The 24,153-nt window shown below is 32.4% G+C and overlaps 1 long non-coding RNA gene across 2 annotated transcripts in view; it reads left to right on the forward strand.

Annotated features, from left to right (window-relative positions):
* The window catches only part of LOC134361955 (uncharacterized), a 63,357-nt gene extending 42,274 nt beyond the window's left edge, over positions 1–21,083 (forward strand). Inside the window, exons 4-5 of one of the 2 annotated variants that reach the window (XR_010021508.1) lie at positions 5,439–5,617; positions 20,300–21,083. This is a non-coding gene — a long non-coding RNA (uncharacterized LOC134361955). The remainder of the gene's footprint in view (positions 1–5,438; positions 5,618–20,299) is intronic. The other variant, XR_010021509.1, reaches the window with a different exon arrangement.
* Positions 21,084–24,153: the final 3,070 nt, after the last annotated feature.

Genomic DNA, 24,153 nt, shown 5'->3' on the forward strand with positions numbered 1-24,153 from the left:
TAGGAAGGCACACACATGCCATTCAGTTTTCTTAACGGGTACATGTAAATTTATAGCTTCCTTTGCTGTAGACCCCAAGCTGAATTTTCATGACAAGTAGATACTCTTAACTCAGCTCTACTGACACTTTTGAACCAATTATAAATTGTGTGTGTGTGTGCGTGTGTGTGTTTTGCTAGTTTTCATATTTTATATATATTGTCAAAGATGTATTACCTCTTTTTATTATGAAATGGCTAAGAATTCCTGGGTGAGAATTAAGCATTTGCGAAACATATAATAATCAGAATAAAGGATGAGAATCTCCTGGTTCATGATGGGTTATGCACCAAATCTAGTTTAAGCACTCCTCAGATTATGGGCTGGATTTTGCTCCCTGAGAGTAGAACAGGCCACCCAGCTGTTATCTGAGCTTATACTCACTAACGAGAGAGGCCATGGCTTAAGTGGGAGATATAGAGGTCTTAACTGATGGGATTCAGAGAGCCTCTGGATTCCCCCCCAAGCTGCTCACAGAGATGAGGTACAAAAACCCAGAAGGATAGGGAACATAATTTTAACTGAGAAGCAGGAGGAAACTTGAAAAATCCAATACATAATTTTTTTTAACTGGAATCCACAGAAATTAAATAACTTACACAATATCCCCCAGCCAAGCACTTCAACTATGATTTGAATTCCAAGTCTATATTTATAAGCAATGCTTTCTCAATACTTCATGTGACCATGACATGTTTTGAGCATGAGCATTTTTTGTATGTGCAATACTTTGAGCATTTTTGACAATAAATCCATACTTCAATATATTTCCACTGTTGCTTAGAGTTTAGATTTTATCAGGACCACCAGGAGGACTTGTTAAAATGCAAAATCTGTGAGCTACACCTGTCCTCCTAATATTTTTGTTTGTGTTTGGTTATTCCAATATAGGCAGTCCTCAGATTGAACTTGAAGAAAATGTGATATATGGTACCTCTGGGAACAATGGGATCACTTTTGAGCTGTATGGTAAAGTTCCTGAGAAAACTGTGTTTCCTAGGTAGCAAACATGATAGTTCCAATGGGTGAGGATTTTAAATTCCATATAACAGTCATAGATTTCTTTCTGCCACAACCTCTATGACCTAGTTTCCCACTCATCTTTTTGTCTTTTTTTATCCTTATTGCTAATTTTTATCCATATTCTTCCTTCATTCACAACACAGTGTGGCTCATTTGGTCTGCTCAGATTAATTGCCCCCTACCAATCTACTACCTTTGTTCTTTTCTAAATGCATTCTCACCACACCACCCTCCTACATAAAACTTCTGATTAGTTTCCAATGTTTTAGAACATACTCACTAGTCTCCACCAGTCAACAAAGTTTTGTGTGTTCTATTTTCTTGCTTGAGTATTACTTGTGAAATTAAGCCCCACACCCTCTCTGCAGTCCAGGCTAATTGAAATTTTTAAAGTCCCTCTTACACAGCATTTATACACATGCAACAAGACTTTGCAAAAGTCCTACCTTCTCCCAAGAGCCCAAGTTTATAATAACCACACTCTTCTCTACTTTCACCACTTATCCTCCAGATGTTAGTGCATAGGTTACTTCGTTAGTTACTTCATTAGAGAGTCCTCTCTGACATTTCTGTCTGGGTAAAATCCCTATTAGACAATCTTGCAAACTGCTAGGTGACACTTCTCACAACTACAATTTTACACTTTTGGTGTAATTATTTGATTAATGTCAGCCTCCGCAATTGGACTTTAAGTTCCACAGAGTCAGACCATGTCAGCTTTTGCTCTCCTTGAACCCTGCTAGGTAGTGCTTGGCACATTTTAGGTTTTCAGTGCATGCATTTGTTAAATGCATGAAATATTAAAAGATCCTTCATGCCCCAAGGGAATTAGTAATTATTCTGTGGACAATAGGGTGACAAGTTTTATAAGCTGGGGCCTAATATGATCAGATCTGAGATGCAGAAAGATAATTTGTAGCAATTAGAGATTGCGCTGGAGTGAGGACAGACTGTATAAGTCTAGGTTAGAAAGAGTGAGGGTCCAAACAATGGAAGCAGCAATGGATAGAAGGTTGGAAAGTAGGGATGTTAGTGTTTGGGAGAAATGTGGGAATAATGGAAATCACTGATAAATTATTGCACATGCAGGAATGAGAATGAGATATCAGGAAATTCTATCACGTAAAGAGAAGCAGATTTTAGAGAAAATTGTAAGTTCATGGCTGAAAACCGTGAGTTACCCATAAGAAGCTTTTATGATTATTACGGGTAGGTCTATGCTCAAAATCCAGCATCATCAGTATAAAGGTGGACAATGAAATAAGAAAAATGAGCTACCATATCCTTGATATCATTCTCCTTCTAGATAACCAGTTAAAAAATGAAGTCATACAACTAATTTACAAAGTCCCGTGAATCCTGTAAAAAAGTATCATATTTACCATATATACCCTATATTTTAATACTTGTCTTGCCGTATCAGGATACACTATCATGATTTCTGAAACTCAAACCCTCATTACTTCATAAGAAAGGCTAAAGCATCTCTCTTTCTAGATAGCTTCTGCATCTCTTAAACCTGCTGCCTACAATCCATCATTTATTACGCTTCAGACTAATCTCCTTCAATTCTGCTTTAATCTTAAAAATACCTATAATGTTTTTCTGTTGTGTTGCACATCTAGGTCAAATTGGCCTTTTTAAGGCCCTTTGAAGTATACCGGTCTTATCTCTGCATTATCCAACATCAACCCTATACTAAGTTAAATCTTATAGTTACACCTTTTCTCCTGCCCCATGTCAGTCTGATACTTTAAATGCATGATAAAAATCATACTTTCCATCTCCTTCACAAATCCTTCCAACTTTTTTCATTACATACTAATCTTCGTTTTTCACTTTTGATAACACTTACACACTTATTTCTAAACTTTTGATATATATTTTTACTTTTAAACCTCTTTGAGGTTACTTCCTACTCTTCTCAGTATCCCACATGGCACATCACAAGGCACTTATCAGTACTCTCCTTTTGTGATGACTAAGGGAAGATGAGCTCTTGTGAATGCTCAAGGAAAACAATAAAAAGAAACAGGATTTGCCAAATAGACGTTTTTATATTAATGTCAACATGACACATAGATATCCACTATTGAGCAAAAGAAGATGAGTGCTGTGTTTACCAAATAATTGAATTCTAAAAGACTTTTGTTTAAATGTTGAAGGAGAAGCATTAGCATTTCCCAGCAAAGAACTACTTCAGATCTTGCAAATTAAATTTAGTGTATTCTAATTGTACCATTTGGTACACCCTAAAGTTGATTTGACAAGACACTAATCTCTGCCCTTCTTTCCAGACAATGTGATGTCTTTTTTCTTACTATGAATGATTTATTGTAAGTTGTCAATAAATATATCATTTTACAAGTAAAATTTTATTTCACACAATCAAGTTTATGAGACACTGTGAAGACAGAGTTAGATTAAGCTATGTGTGGTTAAAAAAAAAAAGTTCTGCCTCATCTTACTACTATTGATTCAGAGGCAGCTCTTCTGTAAGATGAATTTGGAGACCCTGTGTATGGAGACCTTGCAGAGACCACAAGCCTTGAGCTAGTTGAAAATAATCACCTACAGAAATTAACAAAACAATGTCTCGGATGACTGATAATTGGATCATCATTGCCTTTAGGCTTCCTGAATTCAGTAACTTGTGCCCCAGCTAGTCATATGGCACACTGATGCATTCATTTATTCATTTATTTATTCAACAATTATTTGAATGTATAGTGGAGAGTAAAACAGACAAAGCCTCTGCCCTCACGGTGCTTGTAACCAGAGCTGTTGGTTTACATCAGCCACTGTGACTGTAATTAAGTCACCATTTTCTTAGAGCACAACTCTGAAGTCAAACTTCATAGGTTCATAATCCAAGCTGTGGGTAAAATATGTAACATATCTGTATCTCAGTTTTCTCACCTGAAAAGTGGGGATAACAGCATTTTTGTCAAAACATTATACTGAAAATTAAATATATTAATATTAGTAAATTAGAAAAATTTATGGCACACAGTAAGTGCTACACAGATATTTGCTACAGTTGTATTTAATCTAATATGTCTTGATTATTATAAGCAATGTGTATTGATTTGTGAGTTGCTTACTGTTGATGACTCAAAATAAGGTAAAATCTATCAAAAGTATATAAATAAAATGTAATAAGGAGCATAGTTTTGGATTAGATTATATTTGAAGAAAATAGTAGGCAATTTTAGAAGGGTGTAACTTTACATAGCTATTGACTTTTCAAAGATAATTATTAGCTTCCTGTCCTACATCTGCTCTAAGGACTTCTGTTAGTTTAAATATATTTTGCTGACAGAATGTCATTCATCAATACTGATTACAAAGCACAATAAACTATACATTTCTTTTTTAAAAAATAAAATTTTGAAATTAAAAAATAGTTGCTACACATTATACCTCTTTACATATCTTATTTTGATTCTTTTTTAAAGATCAAATTAAACAAACACAAGGGATTTTATATGTACTTGACTAATTAATTGGCACAGTTACCAATCTCACTGCATTTATTAAGAAAACTTTTTGAGAACAATAAATTCTAGTTCATCAAGGGAAATTAAAACTTATGGAAGTTGGTAAGAAATAATAATCACTTAATTCTATAAGTTGAGGACAGCAGCCCATAAGAGGATACCTTCCCTCATCACATTCGGTGATCAAGATTTGATGTACTACATTAATTTGCTCAGTATTCTACTATTTCTTGTTCTTTGCCATATTTATAAATGCCTTGATCAAAATTATCACCTTTCTTTTAAATCTCTTCAGGCATTTATTTTGTGTGCGTTTAGGGAATAATATAATGTTATAGGCAAATTTTTCTTATTAATTTTCTTAATTCATTTTAAGCCCAACTGTAACACAGCCATTGTATTTCCTAATACTATACTTTGCATGAGGCCAAGAGTATCACTTTCAACAAAGGAATTTACCTACTAAATCTCACATTTAAGACAAATGACATTATGTGGTTATAAAACTTTCAAAATACAGGGGAAAATGATGTGGTGAAGGGAGAAAACAAAATATGATTATTGAGTGAGGAACAACACAGCCATAAAAAAGAGAGAAGAGGAAACATTCCAGGTTTAGATGAGACAAGCATATCCTACTGAGAACAGGTGGTGTGGTGGCAGCCTCCAAAATGACCCCCAGTGACCCTTGCCTCTGAGTATTTGTACCTTTTTGTAATGCCCTCACTTTGAGTATGGTCTGAACCTAGGGACTTGTTCCTAAAGAACAGAATATGTTAAAAGTAATGAGATGTCACTTCCAAGATTAGGTTACAAAAGACTCCAGCGTTTGTCTTACTCACTCTTTCTGGTTCTTTCTCCTTTGCTCATTCTAAGGAAAACCATGTGTGTAAACTGCCCATCGAGACTGTCATGTGCAAAGGAACTGTTGATATCTCTGGATAACATCATCAAGGACGTGATGCCTGCTGACTGCAATGTGAGTGAGTTTGGAAGTAAATCTTTCTTCAGCTGAGCTGAGATGATGGTAGCTCCAGCACATACCCTGATTACAGGTTTGTGAAAGCCTCCAAACTACAGGATCCCACTAAAGCATGCCTGGATTCCTGACTCACAAAATAATGAGATAATAAATGTTTGTTGTTTCGTATGGATCATAAATGCTCAATTTATTCTAAATCTGTCATACCTTCCCATATTAGTACATGGTCTGTTAAAATAGTAAACTTCTGGAAAATAGGCAAAGTAATGTCTAACAAGTTTTTACATTGTTTATTTCAGAATATAAATGTATGTATATTATTCAGTGTGTTCTCTTGATGTGAATAACAGGATTTTCTTTCAAAATCTTCTGATTTGAACTTCAATTACCTAAATGATTGCTTTAAATCTCTGGTTCACTTTAGCTTTGGATTCTTAGGTATAAAAAATTATCAGGCTCCTACCATTTGTCACTTAAATAAACCAAACAAACTTGCAACTTAAACTTGAAGAATGGAAAGTTGGTAACAAATCCTCTGTAATGTCAGAGAAAAACATTTCACTTTCAAATTACAAGAAATCAAAGGCATAAAATGTCATTCTACATGGTTTCCCTTATAGTTAATTCTATAAATTGTGATTAGTTTGAATATATGTATTAGTAATAGCTTACTTTCTGCATCAACAGAGGCAAACTTCAGAACCCTTTTCTATTTGCTCATTTTTAAAATGCACAGTTAAAAGATATAATATCAAGGACTTTTCATGCTTAGCAAAAGGAAGATAACCAAATATAATCCTATGATAATATTTCTGCTCAAACCAGGTTACACTGATTAACACTTTCAGAATATTTTTATGGCTATACAAATACAAAAAAGAAGAAATACTACTATTGGATTGCATATATTGTGAAGTATAAAATGCCTGACCATGAAAACTATATATGGATATAATTGATATATGTGTATGAGATAAAAAATAATTACTAGGCAGAAATATCCTGAGCAAAGATAGAAATAACTACAACTATGTATAATTAACATTCTCATTTTTTTTTAATCATATAGTTTTTGAATACCTAGAAAGGGCTAAGAACCTACTTTGAACTGATAAACTTATTTGATAGGTATAAAGAATTTTTGTGGTCACATTCGTATGTATTTTTAAAAATCTGATATCTTTCAAAATGGTTTATGTATACACATAGCATTAAGATAAAAACAAAGAACAAATAACTTGTTAAAACATGACAGCATAGAAAAGTTATGCTGAAAATATTTTTAAAGTACATGTCTTTCTTGGACTTCTGTCCAGAAATTAAATCACATTTTAAAAAATTACAATTAGCAATTAACGTTATTACCTAAATTATTTAACACATAAATTGATATTTCAAGGATCAAAATTTTAAGTACTAACATGTTCTGATGTCTCAACAAATTTTATAAATTGTTGAATCTATTATAGCATTACCTGTATAAATAATAACAGTAATTTGGCAAAATTACACTTGGCTATTACTAATAATTCACATTGATTTTTATTTACATGTAAGAAAAAGAAATCTCTCCTTATTAAATTCAAATACACCAGGGATTTTAAGATATTTTGCAAATTCAGGTATGTTAAGATGTCAAAAAAAGTTCATGTTGTTTCAACAAAATATAATAATTACCTTATATGTCTATACAAAATACTCCAAGAAAGCTTCAAAATCTTCAGAGATTAGATAAAATAGTATGTTTATGCTAAAAAAATATCCACCAAAATCACTTTTTTTAAACTAGCTTCTTTTTTTAGAAAAGAGCTTTTATTTATGTTCTTGTAAAAATCCACATTGGCTTTTAATGAACATCAATTACACTTCAATTGTTCATATTATTCATGAAAGAAAATAATTTAGACTCCTTTACAGAACTGCCAATTGCAATTTAGCTTGGCTCTTTCAGACAAGAAAGTTTCATAAATCAGCAAGTTAAACATTTACTAAATGACAAAGAAATAAAATTACAAATGAAGAATATAATATTTTCCTTCAAATACACAAACAATATAGTTTTAGTACAGAGGTTTCAAAAAATTATAAAGGGACATTTCTTTTTTTACCCAAGTTGATATTGTTAGAAGGACACTAAGAAGAATTTTAAGAGTTTGGAAAAAATCATTAATATTACGTTATTTTAAAACTTCAATATAGAAAGTTTTCAAGCTATTGAGAAATCTTTAAAATATTAGCAGTTTAACTATTATATCAGAGGCCTATGCCTATAAAAATATAGATATGATAGAATATTTTCTCCCAGCTTCCTAAACCATGCAACTGTACTGTACTGCCAAAGAAAGGCTACCTATTTTAATAAGAGCTGGCTTGGGGTTTTTGTTTGTTTGTTTGTTTTGTTTTGTTTTGGTTTATCTTGGACAACCTAAGTCCTCTTGGTACCAATTTCCTTAACTGCAAAATATACATTCCATGCACAATGCTTTTTTTTGTTTTAAGTATTAAATAATTTGTGTAAAGACCCTAGTTCAGTGCCTGAAGTGAATTGTCCATCGTAAAAGGAACTTGCATTATTTTACAAGGACATAAAAAGAAACTTCATGGAGTAATCGCTTAATAAATATTAACACAATAGCAACTGGCTAATTTTTCAAAGCATATAAAGCAAAGAAAGCTCATGGTCCTTAAATATAATCTTATAGAAATTACCTGTCCCCTACCTTTTAGGACTGTATTACAAGCACACAAATAAATAGAACTACACACAGGTAATTTATCAGTTAGCTAGTCAGTACTGCTCAGCTAGGAGCAATTTTGTCCCTCGGGGGCCACACTAATGTCTGGAGGCATTTTTGATTGTCAAGACTGGGAGGGTCTAATACAGGCATCTAGTGTACATGGATCAGGGATGGTGCTAAACATTCTAATATGCACAAGACAGCTCTCAAAATAAAGAAATATTCAGCCCAGAATCTCAGTCTTGAGAAGCACTGCCCTACATGTTTCTTGGGCAGCCATTATACCATGTAAAAAATATGAATTATAATGAATATAATAAAGAAAACACGCCTAAAAAGGTGAAAATGTATCTATAATATTTCCTCCTCTTAAAAAAATAAGAAAATAACATTTTTTAAATGGTTCTGCTGGTGTCATTATGTTATCTGCTTGTTAGTGCCTGGGTTTTAGATTACGAGGCACTCAGTTTTTGTTTTGTTTTGTTTTTTTCAAAATCGAGTTTGTGACCAGGAGCACCTTTTCACTATTGTGCTGAAAGGCAATTACAGGCTCTTTCCTAGATGCCCAAGATTTGATCATTTCAGAGGAATTTGTCTCATTTCCCATCCTGAAAAGGAAGAAAAGAAAACATTCATAATAGATTTAAGATTCTGGGTCAGAAATTGCTGTCTCTGTTCTAGTTTAAAAATATACTTTTTTTAACCTTCTGTACTACCAGCAACTATCTTCCCTGAAGAGTATTCAGACACCTGTGCCATATCAAATTCTGTGCTGAGGCACATCGCTCTACCATGGCAGGGCCTTCTACTCGCTGGGCACTCTACTGAATGCTACGTGGATCAAGAAAAATTGCCGTAGTACCTCCTTCTAAAAGCTCTAGCATATCTTTTGTGGTTGAGGAATAATCAATTACTTATTCAATTCAATTCAACAAATATTTATTAAGCATTCACTCATTCTTGTATTTTCTCCCCTTGTGGGCTGCTATCTTTAAGAACAGCTGAAGCAGCAGAATGACTCCCATTTATTAAAGACTTATTTTAAAGATCCTTAAGTGCAGTTCACAGCTCTTCAACTGCTCTTACCAAATCCTCAGAGGCTCCATTGTAGAGGAAATTCATGTTCCATTGTTCAGAAGTAAGAAAGATGTGTTCTCTTTTCATTTTTTTCAAGAAAATATCAGATTATAACTAGGGGAGGGATGTGTAGACTAGACCTCGTGTATCTAAATATGAGTCACTATACATTAATGCTATAAATAAACTTATTTATATATCACATTAAAATAATAATGTGGATTTACCTTTCAAAAATGCCTGTATGTTAAACATTTATACTTCATATCATAAGGAGAAAAAAGAGCATATTTTGTTTATTACATTTTATTTGCTCCTGGTTTAGATAATACAGAAGCTTGCTAAATGTTTTGAGAAACATATGCTCCTTTTTCCAAGAAGGACACCACATTTTTGCTTTTTTTTTTTTTTTTCCTGAGGAGCAGAAAGTGTAGTTAGATGCCAATCTTAAAATAAATATTCTTTATTTGGATCAATATATAGATGATTCTTTCCAAGAACATTAATCACAGTACTGCTGGGAACTGTCCCCAGATTTATCCCAGCCAAAAAAAAAAAAAAAAAAAGTAGGGCATCTTCTCCAGAGAACCTTCACAGGTTCTATTTTTCCCACCTTGGGATCTAGAAGAGTGCTCCAATACATTGTCTCAGGAATGTCAGAAATAATACCCTGTCATCTGTTTTAGAGCCAGGGTTATGTTTCTCTTATAGGAAGCTTACTTCATTAGCACTCCATAAGGTTGTTTCAAAGTCAGAGTCAGCTCTGTCAGAGTACTACTGAGGATACCACAAAGACAGTTGCTTTGCCTTAGTAGCAAAGCCCATCTTAACTTTTCAGGCAATGCAAACTTCTGAAAAGAGCTCATTCTTCTAGTAGTGAGAGACAGAGGGATACCATGTTTATCTTGATGAATTCTATCTTCTAGACTCTTCATGAGTAAGCACTTATTACTGTACTAAACAATGCACTCATTGCCTAGACAATAAATTTCATTTAAAAGCTTTTCCCAATCTAATTTTGACCAACTTCTGTAAGTAACTGTCCCTCTTGCGAGCACGTAAGAAATTATTTTATGTTGTACTTTAAAGCTTGGTCTGCTTTACATTAAACTTTTTGCCCTTATGTCTCAAATCCCTTTCAAAAAATATTATTTTCTTAAGGAGAGAGAGCATATCTGGTTCATTTTAGTATCACTGATAGTGCCCAAGACTATAATCTGTACACAGTAGAAATTTGGCAAATGTTTAAAGAAGTAGGCAATAATAAGAAAAATGAAATAAAACAAATTTGTATATTTTCATTGCAAATAAAATAAAATAAAATATTGGGTCATTTCTGATCCCTGAAACCTAATCACAAGTTATAGGAATGCTGGAGTTAGGACAACTGTCCTTGTCTACACTGTCTCACTTACCAAAGCAGTTGCCTGCTCCTGCGTTTCTTTGCAAACCTCTGGCTTCTTAACCATTCATTAGCCAACATGCTTACAGATCTATTAAAACTCTTGTATCAAAGGTCCCATAATCGCTCAAGCAAAAACCTCCAATGTTTTTTTCATTTTTTATCTTTGTCAACTTTCATACTGTTTGCCTCTCATACATGCCATTTAAACACCTAACCATCTAACCATTTTCATTCCTATTCTCATACCCTTTTCCCAAATAACACAGGTAAGTAACTTATCTATTACTTTACGTATAAATGGCTCAGCCTTCAGCTTTTCTAAAATTCCGGTCCCACTAAGTCAATATTTATTAGATTAATTGTACCTTTTTGCATCCTTTTTTTTACTGTATCATCACAGGCACAAAAATAAAATAAATACCCCCATTCCTTATTATGGAATTCTGTTCTGCAAATTGAGCCTCACATTATAGACTTTGTAATCTTCAGGCTGTAAGACAGTATAATTATAGTATAGATTACTATTAATATCTAATAGGTAAATATTGCTCCTTTCATATGGAATATTAAGATTTATGAGGAAATTGTTTTATTATTTTCAAATCTAAACATACACAAAATAGCCATTAAATCAAATAACTGTCTCAACAGAAGGAGCTTTCTGAAGGTGGGATGGGACTAACCATCTGCAGGTTAGAAAGTGTCTCAGGCATGGAAATTATTGTGCATCTGGCTTTTCTTGGTATCCAGCTACATAATACATTGAAATGAAACATATTGCTTGTTTTTTTTTCCCTTTGTGAAATTTTTAAATGAATTTGGAAAATATATTATCCTACCATGCTTTCTTAATAGAATAATATTTCAGGACCTCAACTACAAACAAGAACAACAGAATGTATTCAATCAACATGTTCTTTATTTGTCTTTGTTGGTATTAATAATCATGTGCAGCATTCATTTTTAGATGTGAATTTTTTGTGGAAAATAAAAGTATGTCCATGGTTCAGTAAGTGAATCTCATGGCCACACTTGACAGATTTTAGTCTCTAATGCCTTAATCCTTCCCCAACATCATTGATGCAATCTCTGAAAAGCTGAGTATTAACCGGAGAGTGTCATTTTGTTTACATCTTCTGGAAAGGAGGATTCAGAGCGCATCTTGTGTAAATTGCAATTATACGTAGCGTACTATTTAGAGCCATCTTCATATAATACTTTACATAATTGAATTGTATTCACTTGATGTTTTTTTACAAGGGAATGAATGATACAGTCTAAACATAAGACACTAAAATTAAAATAAAAAAAAACTTGAATTCTAAATAGCAATATAATATTTGCAAGAGGTATCAGGAAAGATAATTCTTCACTGCAGGTTAAAAATAAGATACAATTCTAGAAAATAGAGAGAATTAACATTTGTAAAGCACTTAACTATAAAACAATTGGTATTTTTAATCTGTCATCCTAAAAATCTTTCATTTTGAAATAACTTTAGGTTGACAATAGAGAGGCATAGACTGTTTCATATACCCTTCACCCAGTTTCCCATGATATTAGCTTCTTGCATAACAATAGTACATTTAACAAAATTAAATTTTATGTCCCTGCATCTAAACTGATATACCCTGTTGCATTCAGTTTCCCTATCTTCTCTGTCTCTTCCGATCTGTGATTCTTAGTTCTTGACACTTTTTCAAGAGTAGTGGTCAGGTATATTGTAAAATATCCACTGTAGGATTGGACCGGGGTTATGGATTTTAGGTAGAAATACCACAAACGTGAGACTTTTTTCTCACCATATTATATCTTATTATATTATGAAGTATAGTATAGGATAGTAACATGACATTGCTGGTTAATTTGGATGATTGAGTTAAGGTAGTGTCTGCCAAGGGCTCTCAACTACAAGGTTATTGTTTGTCCCTTTCCAGACCCCATTAGAAGTCTGTCATCAAATCTGGCCCTCACTGCAGAGGAGAGGATTTAAGCTCCTTCTGGAAGGAGCAGTATCAAATAATTGTGGACTTATGTTAAAAGCACCACAGTAATTAATAAGGTTTGGGGAAGATACCTGAAATAATGCACATCTCCTGCTTCTCTTTATAGATTTGCCACTTGCTTAGTATTCGATTTACCACTTTCAATGAACCTTTTATGTCCCAAGAATATTGATATATATCTATAAGGGCACTTTAAAAAGTTCATGGAAAAATATAGTTGAAAGATAATACAATCTTTCCATGAACTTTGTGAAGTACCCTCATATATAAATATATGTGATTTATATGTACATGTATAATGATATATATGATTTAATATAAAACTATTTAATAGTTACATATTAAAATAATATATATATTCGTTTAATTCTTCTCTCAGCTATATTGATTTAGATCACCTCATCACCATAACTCCTATAGAATTTTTAAATGGTGAATAGAGGGCAATGATTAAAAATATATATGTCTCCAAAAAATAGGATAATAAAGGAAAATATTGTTAAAGAAATCAATGAGAAAAAATTTCTGTCAATAGACTTCTTGACAATATCTCTATGAAAGCTTAAGAAAAAAGTGAATGAAGTAAATGCAAACTTGCTCGTGGAAGAAGCTCCATCAGCCTGCACTGAATTGCACCAACTATTCCATCATTCTTAGAGAGATTTTCCTCTAAGATTTTCAAAAAAGTGATACCTTGATATTCAATTCACAATTTAACATGTTATATCCTCAGAAAGAGCTTCTTTTAACTGTTCAGGCTAAACTAGGCTCCCCAAAGTCACTGTATTTCATATTACTCTTCAATTTTCTAGCAAATATTATCTTTTTATTGTTTAATTTTTTTTTCTCATTTCAACGGAAGGTAACCTCCAGAAGTCCATGAATCTTACCTTTTTATCTCACCCCCAACATGGAGACAGCATTTACCACATGATTGCTTCCAATAGAGTTTTATTGATTCATTGAATGGATAAGAGAATGAATGAATGAAAGAACCATAAAATGGATCTCGTGGCACAAATTTTTTTAAAAGATCTCCAGTCAAAATCCCATCTCATAAAAATCAACCTATTTGATGTACGTATAGATGTCTTTTAAGTTTATATTTGTATGCATATTCCACTTAGCTCTCATAAAATTATCATCAGATTATTCATTATCAATTTTTTTCTATTCAGAATTGCTACATGTACTTAAGCTTTTCAAGTAAATTTTTATTTCTTTGTTCAGTCACTCTGTTTTACTTTGTGTACAATTTTCTCAGAGATGAATCACAGACCCTGTTTTTCCTCTTCTTAATTCCATGAATATTTTTCACCACATTCTCTTTTAGGGGCTAATTGCTTACACACTATAAATGATAGTAGCACAAATTTCCTAAGGATTTATCTCTGTGTTGGCCAAAACCTTCTTGTGGATCACATTTCAAGGGGTAATAAATAGATGATAAGTTAAAAATCTGATTCATATCAAAAAACATAGCTCTATACACTAGAAGTCTAAATTGTATTCTCATTCATTACTCCTAAAAGAACAATTTACATTTATCTATTCCTAAAATTTTGATTCAGTGAGTGTCTGAATGAGGGATGTATTCTAATAGTACATCAGAAATCCTGTAGAACTGTGAATTATAAATAGTAACAATGAAAACTAAACATTTAAATTTAAAGTAAAATGGCATCAAAGTGTCTAGAAGGGAACAAGTGAGAAAATAGGGTAAGCAATTCTTCCTGTTTTTTAACCTGAAAAGACCTTTGCCAATTTGATACTTTTTTCAGTTGTTAAAAGTTATCAGTTATCTTCTCAATGAGGCACTTAACACTATATAACCCACTATATATTTTACTTATTCATTATATTTACAGAATGTCTTCCATGTGGGACAGAGTATAAAATAAAAGAGATATTATTTTATTATGTTTTATATCAATAAATCATTTTTTATATACTTGTCTATGTTTTGAGGGCTGTATTTTATAGACTTCTGTGTACCCGGTTTCTATAGAATTGTTATTCATATCATAGGTACTCAATAAATATTTGTAGGACTATGAATATGAAGTACTAAAGTAATTATGTCAAATGAAACAGACCTTGTACAATTGATCATAATAACATCCTATTAAGAAGATAATCGAACCATAAACACTAAAATGGCTGCTTTAGTATTTTATCTTGAAGATATAAACCAAATTTATTTGTGTGATTCAGGTATATTTTATATATATATATATATATATTTTATACCAGTTGGCATCAATTTCTAAGCACATATGGGAAAAAAATCTATCTGAAGACTGTCTTCTAAATACCTCAGTGTACAGACTTGAAATAGATACTCATTTTAAATATTTCCTACTACTCAATTTATTTTTAAAAATCCTAATAATATGACCCCCAAAGTTACATGTTTAGAAAAATTAAAGAGATCATGTGAAAAATTATAATTTTAGTACTGACTTTGCACTCATGTAAAAAAAAAAAATTTATGTACAACAAATGCAAAAAGAAAACCAAAAACAAACAACAAACAAGGAGCAAAAACCCCTCCAAACAGTAAAACAGAATAGTTGTTATAAAAGCCATGTCCTAAATCTGATACACTTTATAAGAATACAATCTTTCCACAGACCCACAATTTTTTTTCTTAGTTGCACTAAATTCAACTTAAAGGTGGGAAAGGGGAAGGGGGAAGGGGGTTGGCATGAAATCAATTAAGGGTCACAAAGATTGATTATGCTTGGTAAACATGAGCATACCCTGATTTGATCACTACATATTGTGTACATCTTTTGATATTCAATTCTGTACCCCACAATATATATAATCAATTATCTTTCAAATAAAAAAAAAGTATAAATGGTAAAATAGGGCCTATGCTGCTTTTGACATAGTAAAATCATCATAGCTTTTGTTATCCACAAGAGAATTTTCAAAAGTAAATTATCTGAGGTTTAAATTCTCATGGATTTTTATAGTTTTTTGCAACTTAAGAATGATTTTAACATTTAGGGATAGAATCTATTTAATTATTCAAAAATAATGCTAAGTATTTTTAATTCATTTGTTTCAATAACACTGTACTGAAAAAGACACAATACTACATTTAAATATCTGAATCTAAACGTAAGTAAAATAAACCTTATGCAGATTTCTGCAGGCTTTTATTCAATACCTCCAGAATTAAAAAAAATATATGATACATGGGCCTCCAGTGTCAGAACATCTAAATTCTCCTAATTTCTCATTTTTAAAAAGAATACAGCATAATGCATACTTTTGGGGATTAATAGGTTAAAAAATGTTTCCAAAAAGATGTAGTAAAGAAAGAATTTCAGCTAATAATTTATAAATAATCTAAAGCTTATGCCAAGGTATTATCTCAATTAATTATAAATTAATTAATTGAGATAATTAAATCTCATACATAATTCATATCAATTAAGGAAATTCAAGAAAATTCAAAAATTATTTTTCAGGTCCTTAGTTAGACCTCTTAGACAAATAGTTTTAATTAAAGTCATTGAAATATACATTAGCTAAAGTGCTACTTTTAATGCTTAACCTGTAATATATGGAAAATTCTGACCTCTATATTTATAGTATCTTTCACTGTTTGTTGCTATCATTCCCAGATTGCATCAAAATAGATGTAGGAATACATACTTGCTTGTAAACATTAGTATAGACACATTATTTGCATCTCTAATATTAAATCTCTGATCAAGAGCATTCTAAGAAGCATATTGCATGTGTAGTGTACAAAATTCTATACATTAGTACAATTGCACTAAATTCAGTAGCAAATTAAATTTTCCTGCCCCTACACTGCTTTTTTTGTGATCTACTTCATCCATGAAGAACAAGAATAGAATAAAGTTTCATGTGACATTTATGTTTTCCAATTTATCTTAGAAGATAATTATCCCTTTATATCCACAGATGCTGAGTCAACCAACTGCTAATAGAAAATATTTGGGAGAAAAAATGATAATAATAAAAGACAATACAAAATAGCAATAGAACAATAATACATATAATACTAATTTGAAAAAATATAGTATGACAACTATTTGCATAGCATTTACATTGTATTAGGTATTATAAATAATCTAGAGAAAATTTAAAGTATATGTAAGAATGTGAGTAGGTTATAAGCAAATACGAAGCCATTTTGTATGAGGGACTTGATCATCTGGGGGTTTGGGTATCCCAGCTGGGTTGTAGTCCTAGAACAAATTCCCTAAGAATATCAAGGGACAACTGTAGAGTATATTATTCATTCAACATTCACTGCTATGGCATTTAAGAGAATTAATCATGTTTTTACTTTTTATGTTAGATATAGTGTTGCTTTTAGTAACTTTGCTATAAGTAGCATAGTCAAAGGAATTTTTAATACAATTATAGAAATATTTTTTAGAGCTTGACACATTTGCATTTATTACATTAACTATATTTATTTTTCTGCAGTCACCTTGTTTTAAGCTCTCTATTTTTACCATTCATTTTTTTTTTAATTTTATGTTTGTTTCTATAAAGAGCAGAGAATTTTAAGATATAGATAGTGCTTTTTATATCTACCAGTTGTTACTGTTACGGTTTGTAATAACGTTTTAAACTTATTTTTCAAGTTTCTACTATCAAAATTTAAATAAATTTAAAGATATAAATTTATTATAAATATATTTAAACACAGATGTCCTCTCCCTCATATACACAGAGAACTTAGCTCCCCCTACACCAAGAGTTCTACTAGAGTATTTTCTCCCAGGGTGGTTTTAGAGAGTACGGCTTTGCACAGGGAATAAATGAAAAAAGTAAAATGATTGTCTTTACGTAGAAGAGTGTCACAACAGATGAACATATATTCATGTTATATTAAAGACTCAGGCATTCCTATCTCCTGTTATGAGGTCGTAAGGTCAAAGCAGGACAGGCTTGAGCCATGCATAGAAAATGAACCCAAAGCATCCTGTCTACGTGCATGTCCATCCACAGTCAAAGGTGCCACCGTTGTATGTGGACAGAGCCTGATTAATGGGCAGTAAGACTTTGGTTTTAGAAACACACTTATTTTTTACATCAAAGATATCTGTTAAGTTTTGCTTCTCTATACGGGGTGGCATTTCATCACTTCATGTTCATTTGGTCTTAGAAACTCAAATCCTGCCAACTCTAGTGTTATATGCATATCTAAAGTGGAAAATAATTTTTCCAGCTTTATCTTTTGTAATAGTTTCATCAAACAGATATCAAAAGCCTACAGAGCATTAGTCAGGGACAGGGTGATTAGTTTCTCTCTTTCTGGATGGGTAATTAATATAAAAAGGATGGAAAAAATCCTTAATCCCATTACACTTGATCCATCATTTAGCAATGCTTTTTGACTCTTCAAGGTAAAATCTGCATCTGAATTTCCCCAAAGCAATCAAGTCATCAGTTTCAAAAAATTATAAAACCCCACAGCAAACTGCACATCACTGATAGAAAAAAGTGAGGTTTCTGACATTCATCTAAAACAATCTCATTGAATGAAACTGTTTCAAAGATATCACTTTTTAAATTATTCCTAATAGAATTGACCTAATTTTGCTTTAGTTTATATGATCTAAGGATAAAGGCAATACCTTCCTAATAGAAAACATAATATATCAAAAGAAGGCTACATATAAATCTACAGATAACATTTATGAGTTGGTGAGGGGGTGTGACTCATAGAAGTGCATGCAGAGTTGCAAAGTGACAGAGCAGCCTATTGCATGGTAAAGACAAGCCTTTCTTGGAATGCTTTAGGCAACTTTTCAAAACCCATTAAATGGATCTATCAAGATTATGCATGGGTCTGGCCCACAACTTTAAATGTTATGGATTTCTCTTCTTGATCATTTCCTATTTCTAATGCTCTGTGTATCATAAGATTATGACATGACTCAGATCAACAATAGTCATTTATGTAACAATTGTTGGATGTCACACACACACACACACACACACACACTTTGTATCAGAAGTTCCTTTACTCTCATAACTACCTCTTTTGCATTGCTTCATTATTCCATTGAAATGAACAATTATCTTTTTTTATTGTGGTAAAATATACATAAAGTTTACCATTTTAACCATTTTAAGTGTAGAGCTCTGTGGCACTATGCACAAAGAAGAACATCACACTGTTGTGCAACCATCACCACCGTCCATCTCCAGAACACTTTCATTGTCTCAAACTGACACTCTTTACCCATTTAACACTTGCTCCTGGTTCTCTCCTCCCCCCAGCCTTGGCACCACTGGCAACCACCATGCTACTTTCATTGCTCTGAATGTGATTATGCTAGGAACCTCATTTAAGAAGAATCACATAATATTTGTCCTCTTGGGACTGGTTTATGTCACTTAGCATGTCTTCGAGGTTCATCCACATTGTAGCATGTGTCAGAATTTCCTTTCTGTTTAAAGCTGAACAATATTTTATTTATGTCCCACATTTTGTTTATCTATTCATCTGACAATGGATACTTGGGTTGCTTTCAATCCTTTTAACTATTGTTTATAAAGGGTGTGCAAAATTTGCTTTCACTTCTTTGGGGTATGTACCATGACATGGAATTGCTGGATCATATGGTAATTCCATGTTTAATTTTTGGAGGTATAACCGGACTGTTCTCCACAGTACCATTTTATGCTCCCACCACAGTGCACAAGGGTTTTAATTTCTCCACATTCCCACCAACACTTGTTATTTTCTGGGGTTTCGTTGTTTATTAATTTATACTAGCCCTCCTAAGGAGTGTAAAGTATTACTGCGTTGTGGTTTTGTTTTGCATTTCCCTAATGACTGGTGTTGCTGAGCATATTTTTGAGAAAGATATCTTCTTTAGAGAAACATCTATTCACGTTCTTTGCCCATTTATTAATCAGGTTATCTGTTGTATTATTGTTGCTGCTGCTTTTGTTGAGTTGTGACAACAATCTCCTGAGTCCAGAATCACAATGTAAACTAACACGTAGGGCATTAATTTTGTACTATTGTCCCCATTTCCTGATCCTGATAACATCATCTAGTAAGTTAATTTCTATCTTCTCTTTTTTTTTTTTTTTTAATCACATTTAGACTTGAACAATGACTGGGAAATACTTCTCCAAATCTCATCATGTCAATAGCAAAATTTAGTAAGCTTAAAAGAGTGGATAAATTTCTACAGGAAATTTGAATTATTATTTTAAGTAAAGGATAATTAAAAGACAAAATGCTGAATATTATTTGAATTTAATTCAGCTGTTTGGACTCCCTCAGGTCATCTCATGCCTTTATTTAAATGCTTTAAAAAAAAGTTTACCTAAGTCAGCTCGTGATAAGAAACTTCAAAAGAAAAAAGTCCACTCACATTAATGCAATGGGACACAAACAGTGTCTCTAACAAACAGTGAGCTAATTTTTTGAGGATTTCTAACTAGAAAGTAAATAAATAAATAAATCCAAGAACACAAACCTGACAGTTTATCCTGCTCATATGTACTTCTAGCTTTTTTACAGGGCACAGTGGCGGTCCTCAAATATTTGAAAGTCTATTATGTGGAAGAAGGATTAGACCCAGGCTTCTCAAGAAAGCGAAGAGTCAATGTCTAAGAATTAACGTGAACCAACTTCCAGCTCAATTTAATGATAAACTTTCTAATCCTGAGACCTGCCTGACAATGTATATGGGTGTTTTGAGGAGTAAGCTCACTGTGCATTTTCAAGGACAAACAAGAGAATCAGGAGCTAGGAATGTGGGTTTTTTTTGTTTTTTGATTTTTTTGGCAAGGAGGTTGGCATAGGTGACTTTCTGAGTCCCTTAAAATTCCTGTTTCTCTGATTCTAACAGCTTTTTAAAATATCGTGTGGAATATGAAAAGAGAGTTTGTATGTTAAGGACCATACAGTCTAAATCAGATGTAAACAAAATGATGGCTAAGAGCAACGCAACTAAGATGTATAGATATGAATGCTACACACAAAAGAATAAGGCATTATTTGCAAAGAAATCATTTTTAAGGACAGATTTTGCCTGTAGCTACAGCCTTAAAATTGAATTGTTCATATTACTACAGGGCTCAAATGGCTCATTCATTCTCTTATGCTTCAATGGGTTTTCCTTAAATAAAACTCTTTACTCTTTAAAATGTCTTTCTAACATTTGTTTTCTTATTTGTGGACAGCCAGATATATATGTATATGTGTATATGATAGTCCAGAAATTTATCAAACTGGCACTCACTCAATAAAAACAAAATAAATCAACATCCTAATAATGTGAGAGATATATTTGATCAAGATACAATTTGAGAATCTTTAACAGAAACATTAAATTAAATGAATTAGTAATGCTTAGATTGGAATAAAAATGTTTCAAAAAAGAAAATATCCCATATTAAAAGTATTATTCATAGTTTGCAATCACAGGAAAACCTTTATTTTGAAGAGTTTTAAACTAATTTACAAAATGGTCTTAGAAATCCTCTACATAAATTGTGCAGTAATATTGACTCTTCTCTATTTGACATTTCTCCTGGAATTTGGCAATTCTTTTCTATCTACATGCACCTATATAGATCTATCTATCTATATATACCTATATAGATAGACATACATATTTCAAAGGTTGAATATATGTGTATTCACGTATAAAATCTGTTCAGTCTTTAGTTTCTCACCGCCATTGTTCTGGTTTAGACCTCTCAGTATAAACTAACAGATCTTCACCTTATCATACACAGAGCCACCAATAACAACAGCCTTACAGCATCTTCCAAAAGCAGCAAACCTAGAGCTGATGATTACCTGGACCCACCCACCAAAACATTCAACATCTATCCATTGCTCAGAGAATAAATTTCAAACTTCTTATCCTGGACTTCAAAGACTCTCAAAATTTTAGTTCCAGAACATCTTTCTTTACTCCACATCCCACCACCACTATCCCCATCAGGCTTACACTTGTCAGTTTCCAAGCCTTTGCTCATGTCTCCTCAACCTAGAAGAGGAGGCATTAGAATAATTATTTTATAATGTGTTTCCCATTAGGCACTTAGTCTCTTAAGGGGTATTACTCCTTTTTATTAGTTTCTGTGTCCCCCATCTTGCTCCCATATTACTTTTGCTGATCGAAAATACATGTTGAATTAAATCAAACTCTCTTTTTGACAACTACAGAAATAAAAGTGAAGACTGTTAAAATGACTTGCAAAAGCTTAGGCTGGGCATTATCAGGCAGTTCCAAGAATAGAAACTGGGGCTCACCCATGACTGCAATCTGGTGATCCTACCATTAGAGAATATTCATCCCCAGGTAACCTAATTTTTTTTGACAGTTGGCAATGTTCTGCAACTGTAGTACAAAAATAATAACTTAATGGCACAGTAATGTGAAACTACTTTATTAGGATAATGCATTTAACCTTAACTTTTATTTAGATTTCTATAAATTGCACAAGAAAGTAACATAAATATTACTAGGTGAAAAAAATTGAAGTTTGTTATGCAATATCAGCTTTAATTATGTGCTTCTCTTGGAATACAAATTCAGACAAACTATGAGGTTTTAGGATCACAAAAATAAATTGGTACACTATGTAATGTTAACACATAATTGCTACTTAAGAGTCTACATCAGGCCACGAGTTTGTCCTATATTAATTGTTTTATTTGAAATAATATTTCAATGACTAATTATTCATATTTGTGCTGTTAAATTTTCGCTAAAATGTGAAAAAGATATAACTGTACATATTGAATTCTTTAACTTTAAAATCTATTGATAAAAATGGCTACTTATATGAGGTTTCCCAGGAATGAATAAAAACCAAATATAGATTATTAATCTGAGTTTCATCTCCTCATTTACGTCAATAAGCAAGTAGAAAAACCTGTGTCTCACCTCTAAAAATAAGAATTATAATGCTTGTTTCTTTCAGTGGAAGGTCATAAGGAGTAATTAGTATGTATAAAACACTTTAAATGTGAAAATATAGTCTTGACTGGATATATGTATAAAGATGTGCATTATTCCATTCCTAAGAAAAATTTGTCATTTTATCATGTTGTAGTAGCTAATAAGAACCCTTAACTATGCAATAAAGAACAATGTTTCTTTTCTTTTAATGGAAAAATCTCAACATACTTTTAATTTAACAATTATTATAAAGCCAGTAGTCACTCTTGAAAATATTTCCAGAATCAGTATATTTCAATGATGTTGTCTGGTTTATTTTTTTTTACCACATTATAACATCTATTAAAGTGAAGAAATCCAGGGTGTAAATCATCTAATGTGTCCAAAGGACTCAAGCAGACATTCAGTGAATAAAGTATAAGATGACAACCACAATTTTGTTTAAAAGATAACACTTGTGAATAACTTCAGCTGTGGAAAATTTTCCCTTTTCCTTCCAGTATTGGTAATGTATATTTACAAAAGTCAGTAAAAATGAAAACGATCGTTTCAGAGACCAAAATCTTCTAAACTGAGGTCACTACTCCAATGTTCTCCAGTTTGGTTCAGGTATAAAATTGGAACTATTTAGAGAAATGAATTAACTGAACAAAAGTTCCAGGCTTTTGATACTTGAGTAAAATGGTACTTCTTGTTTATCAAACAATAGCAGGTTTACAGACCTGTGTTCTATCAGGCTGGACGTAGCATTAAAATTCACCTCTGTTCTATACAGGAACTTCATCAAGCCTCTCGACTGACAACCGACTTATTCAGGTAAATGGGCTTAAGGAGAGCTCTCTGACTCAGGAATGTTTTTCCTTTGAATGCATACCTGGGTCAGCTTCATCCAACATAAGGACAAATGAATATGCAAAGCCTGAAAGTTCAGAGCTGCAGAGAAAGTTAAAAATGAACTGTGGTTAAAAAGTTGAAAGTTGAAAGCTAAAAAGTTGAAAGTTAAAAAAGAACTGCAGAGAAAGTTAAAAGTGGATGTTCCTAATCTACTATCAGATTCATCGAAAAAATCAAAATATCTTTACCCAGGAGACATCTAATTTCATGCAGCACAACTTACTCTAAAAGGCTCCTGGATAAATTGATTGCAAGATGTATTTCTAGGTAAATAAATGATTTGACCCATATAAGGACGTGTTGGATAGATGCCAATTAAAAAGCCGAAGAGAGCTAAAAAAAGAAAAAAGTTGTCCTTTTAATTTCAAAATAGTTGATCTCAAGCTATTATTTCTGACAGGAGTCAGATAGTAGGGCCATTTTTCTATTGAGGGCTCTTAGTTTGTGACAATAACACCATACTATCAGCGCAGGAGAAAACACATCTTTTGATTTCTCTATGGCAAAAAAATATAATTTGCTCAACAGCTGTGAATGAATAATTCTGTCAA

The sequence above is a fragment of the Cynocephalus volans genome, chromosome 1 (assembly GCF_027409185.1).
Source record: "Cynocephalus volans isolate mCynVol1 chromosome 1, mCynVol1.pri, whole genome shotgun sequence".
Lineage (NCBI taxonomy): Eukaryota > Metazoa > Chordata > Mammalia > Dermoptera > Cynocephalidae > Cynocephalus > Cynocephalus volans.